General features: G+C 58.1%; 1 protein-coding gene across 1 annotated transcript in view; it reads right to left on the bottom strand.

The window, feature by feature from the left end:
• The window catches only part of CAPN5 (calpain 5), a 54,897-nt gene extending 50,777 nt beyond the window's left edge, over nt 1-4,120 (bottom strand). The window contains exon 1 of the mRNA XM_008064449.2: nt 4,046-4,120. The gene's annotated coding sequence lies outside the window, so the exon portion shown is untranslated. The remainder of the gene's footprint in view (nt 1-4,045) is intronic.
• Between the last annotated feature and the right edge of the window lie 969 nt (nt 4,121-5,089).

The following is a 5,089-nucleotide window of genomic DNA, read 5'->3' as shown; positions in this document are numbered from 1 at the left end:
ACTGCACTCCAGTCTGGGCAATAGAGTGAGACTCCAACTCAAAAAAAAAAAAAGAAAACACGTATTAACGTCTGTAGTGGACAGAAAGCAGGACAGTGGCTACCTTTGAGAGTAGTAATTGGAAGGGGCGTGAGGGACTTCCGGGTTTGATAAAATCCTCTCTCGTTCCGGGTGGTGGCTACATGGGTGTGTTCACTCTGAAAATCCACGGAGCTGCAAGCTCATGACTAATGCACTTTTCTGTAGGTCAGTGATGCTTCAATACAAAGTTACACAAAAAAGGCCAGTGCAGTGAATTTGGTGACCTGAGTCCCACCAGCTCTGAGCCCTCCACAGCCCTAGCCTCGTCCAGCTGGACACCACATGCCTAGGTGGGTGACCTGGGGTAAAGGGAGGAAGAGTGAGGAAGTGCTCAGGCTGGGTCGGCGACTAGGCTGTGTGACCTTCTGCCAGTCTCCATCTCTCTGATCCTCAGCCTCCTCAGGACGCTCTCAGGGAGCTTGTGGACTTGACACTTGGAGCGCTGAAGTCCAAGAGAAGGTCCCACAGGTGTGTAGTGTCCCAATACCCCCAGCCAAGCACACATCTCTAGGTTTCCTCTGCATCTGGGAAGGGCTGCTTGGCCGTGAGGGGTGGGCACAGGTTCAGGGAAAGGAATAAAGCTGACCAAGGGGAGGCTGAGAGGAGCCAGTCAGAGGTCCCGGGGCACCAGGTGCAGGGACTGACTGCACCCTAAGGTGATGGGGAGCTGTGGAAGGGTGCTGAGAGGGAAAGGGACTTGGTCGTGGCTGTCTCAGGGAGCTCCATCTGGCTGCCACAAGGGGAACAGACTAGAAAGGACATGAAACACTGAAGACCACAGAACTTGAACTGCCAGGCTCCTGTGGATGGGCTCCTGGGGCTGTGTGGGAGGGAGACTCAGCTCTACCTGGCAGCCAAGCAACGGTGGGGGCCAAACAGTGAACACCTGCTGGGGGTCCCTCCTGTGTCCCATTGCCCTATGCCCCACGGTGGTGCCCAGTGCCCAGCACAAGCCTGGCAGAATGGGTGTCACCCAGTGCCAGGTGGAGGACCCAATGATGCCCTCACCTACTTCCTGCCAGTCACAGCCCTATCTCCCCCACCTTCCTTCCTTGATGTCCCCTCCTCCCCACTCAAGGTGAGACACCTCCCACCACCACTGCCAGCCTTTGCCACATGAACAGAGAAGGACTGGATAGGGAAGGGACCTGGTCAATTCCAACTTGTGCATCTTTGCTGACACCCATTCTGGGCTGGCCCTGAGCCGGCTGGCAAGGAGGGGGCTAGTCCCCCAAGGCAGTCACACACAGAGGGGCAAAGGGTAACAGATGCACTGTGGCCAGTGCTCCCAGGAGCAGGGCAGGTTGTGGGGCAGGGTGAGGATGCTGGTGGCTCTTTGAGGTGGGGCCCGGGCAGGGCTTGAAGGCTGGGTTGGGGACAGCAGGGCAGGTGGCAGTGCAGGGGAGGGACGCAGAGGGACAGGGAGGAGACCAGCACTGCTGGGCTGCAGAGGCCGGGCTGAAGGCATCGCACCTCCCCAGGGCACAGGGAGCCCAGACTGAGGCTAAGGGTCAGATGCTGCCACAGTGACCCAGGTCAGGGCAGGGAGGGCCAGACACTGGAGTGGGGGACAGGGAAGGGCAGAGCCCCCGTCTGGTGGCCAACTGGTTATTTGGGTGTTTTCGTTAACATGTTCATTTCCTCCTCTCCCATACCCCCAGTCAGCCTCCATCTGCTCCATAAGCCACCATTCTAAAATACTTAATGTGTGCCTCTTTGTCCTGTCATGGGTGTGCTGTGACCTCCCAGGACCCCACACTGACCTGAGGAATGGACAGCAGGATGGGGAGGAGAGAATGTGCGTGTGGAGGGAGAGCCGGGCTTGGCCACCCAGGGTTCTGGGCTCCCGGGTTCTGGCATCAGAGCCAAGGCTGCCAGGCCTAGTGAGTCACTCAGCAAACGCCAGGCAACCTGGCACCGGGGTTGGGAAATCCTGTCTTTCTCCTCCCCTCCCCTCCCCTTCCCTTATCGCTCATGTCTGTGTCCAAATCATTCTCCACCCAGCTGCAGAGTGATTTTTCTTCCACGTAAATCCCACCAGGGGTCCCCTGCTAGGAAACAGAGGGCCTGGAGGGCAGGGCCAGGCACATGTGGGGCGCAGGGTCTCCAGCTGGTCCTGGGGGATGGTGGTCTTGGAGTTCTGAAGTCCCCGGCAGCGTATATGAGAAAGAGTTGGCCCAGGCCTGGCTCTGTGTAGCCTCAACTGAGTCAGAAGCCTGACCCCACAGCTGGTCCTCATTTGGGAATCGGCCGCCCACGGCACTGGGGGAGGAGGGAGCTGGGAAGTATCTGGAAGCCGGCAGACATGGGAGAGGAACCTCCAGAAGGGTGTTCCAGCTCATAGGCCCCTGCAGGCCTTTGCAGGAACAGGAAGAGGCTGAGAGGCTGGCCATAATCCCGGAACCGGGGGCTTCCTGGGCAGGGGGCAGGCCCAGGCCCAGCCTCAGGTGACCAGCTCATCATGGCTTTACACTCAAAGATCCACCTTCTGGGAAACCCTCTGTCCCGGGAAACCCTCAGTCCTGGGCAACCCTGCCCGGCACCAGATCCCGCAGAGTAGGAGTGAGGAGCAGACACAGCCGGGTGCCCCGGTGAGGAGATTCTCTTACCCAAGCGGGGTAATGACTACGTCTCACTCCCTCACAGGGAAGAAAGCCTGACAAAATGAGACTGCACCAGGTCACCAAAGCCACCTCGGCCTCACAGCGCTGGGTGGCCCCAGGCCAGGTCCTGCCCTCTCTACCCTGCAGGCTCTCACCGTTGAATGGTGGGGAGAGCACTCCTTACTCTCTTCCAGTCAGGTGGGTTTGCCCCAAGGACAGCCTCTTTCCTCACTTCCTGCACGGGCAGTCTGTGTCCCTCACGCCACCTGTCCCCAAGACTCAAGGAGCGAAAACGGGTGAGATCACGCCCATTTCTCAGACCGGGAAGCGGAGGTGCCATTCCTCAGATCAAGCTCCTGCACAACCTCAGGAATGGGTTGCGCTGTTCTCATTGTACAGACAGGGGACAGAGGCTCAGTGGGGGGGAGAGGACATTTAGGGCAGAGGCAGGAACCTGTTCCATGTCAGAGTCCTGCTCTGCCTGGCTCAGCACCCCCTTTCTTAGGCAAAGACAGTGACTGCCCACCAGGCCCTGGAAGTCCCACCCAGTGTGCATCCCCCATCCAACCCTCACCCACGCCTGCTCTGTGCCAGGCCAAGGGGGTAGCAAGGAGTCAGACGGGGTTCTACCCTTGGGGTCAGCCTGGTTAGGGAGAGGGACAGAGACCTCTACAAGGCAGCGAAATCTGCTTTAAAAGGGACTGACTGGTTCAGATGGGGCAAGGAAGGCTGCATGGAGGAGGTGGCCCGTAAGTAAGATCTCAAAGGGTAGACTGCGATTTCAAGAGGTGGAGGTGGAAGGTTTGGGGGCGGAAAGAACATTCTGGAAGGAAGAAATCACTTAAAAAGGCTGGAGAACAGGTTGCAGGGGAGGGGGAATAAGGAAGCAAGAACTAGCACAGAAATATAACCACAGCGGGTTGTGGCGGACTCTGAAAGCCAGCCTAGGAACTCAGGAGTGTGACAGCCTGTGATGATTCATGAGAAGGTTGCAGGGAGACCAGGCTGTAGAAAGGCCCGGAGACAGCAGCAGGGCCTGGGGAGGCACAGCTTTGGCCACGGGGATGAGACGGAAACCCGCACGGGGGCAGGTTCACAGCATGCCGGCCGGGGCTCTCTGGGGGCCTGGCCAGGGCTCCTGCTAGTGGCAAGTGGGTCGCCACCTCCCAGGACGGCAGAAAACGTCTCTGGGCCAATGGTGCACTCACTTCCAGGCCCATGCATCCGCTCTGAGCCATGGCCGGTTCCTGACCACGACAGCCTCGATTGCCAGTGGCTCTTGCCCATGCCCAGGCGAACCAGAGCTTCAGAATCAGAGCCTCAGAACGTCAGGCTGTGTGAGAGATGGCCCATCCACTTGCCCGTCCTCAGATGGGAAGACTGAGGCCCAGGGAGAGGCAAAGTGGTTAACCTCTTTGTGTCTCAGACCCCTCATCTGAAAAATAAAGGCCTCTTCCGCTTGACTGGCCCAGCCTGCCCACCTCACGCCCACATGTCTCTGCTCCAGGCAGGACTTGACCTCAATGGGCCTCGGTATTCTCATCTGCAAAGTGGGAGCCCCCAGGCCCACCCTTCACAGGGTGATCAAATGACCCTGTCGAGCACTGGGTCTACTGAATGAACGTCTGGAATGAGCTGAAAGTCCCAGCACCCTGCCAAATGCAGGCTGGGGTTCAGTCAGGCAACCCTGGGGACACGCCAGCACACATCCCTGAACCCTGGCAGCCATGGGTTCAGGCTGGGCCCTGGGGTCAGGCCCTGCCCACAAGGCTCCCAGGCTGAGGGGAGACACGGAGAGTGACGTCATGGGGGGAGCAGGGCCATGACGCGGAGAAGCCAGCAGTTTGGGGCCTGGGGTGGGGTGGGCAGGGGTTGGGAGGGTGCCTGCCAGGACGCTGCAGTTGGTTCCCATGGTTGGCCCCCGAGATATCTAGCACGAGTCCCTGGAAGCTGTGAATGTTACTTTATGTGGCACAAGGGACTTTGCAGATGTGATTAAGGATTGGACTTGGGGAGATTATCCCGGATTAGTTGGGTGGGCCCTCAATGTAATCACAAGTGTCCTTATAAGAGGGAAGCAGAAGATCTGACTACAGAGGAGACAGTGAGGAGGTGGAGGCAAACACTGGGTGATATGGTCACAGGAATGCCAGCAGCCACCAGAAGCTGGAGAAGACAGGAATGGATTCTCCCTGGAAGCCGCTACAAAGGAACCAGCCCAATTTTAGCCCCATCAGACTCATGTTGAACTTTTCACCTCCAAAACTGTAAGAAATAAATTTGTGTTGTTATCAGTCACCAAGACTGGGAATTTATTCCTGCAGCGATAGAAAGTGAATGCTGGCTCGGTGGCTCAGCCTGTAATCCCGCACCTTTGGGAGGCTGAGGTGAGTGGATTGCCTGAG

The sequence above is a fragment of the Carlito syrichta genome, unplaced genomic scaffold (assembly GCF_000164805.1).
Source record: "Carlito syrichta isolate Samal-C Ts95f unplaced genomic scaffold, Tarsius_syrichta-2.0.1 Scaffold307339, whole genome shotgun sequence".
Lineage (NCBI taxonomy): Eukaryota > Metazoa > Chordata > Mammalia > Primates > Tarsiidae > Carlito > Carlito syrichta.
This window is presented reverse-complemented; position numbering and strand designations above follow the sequence as displayed.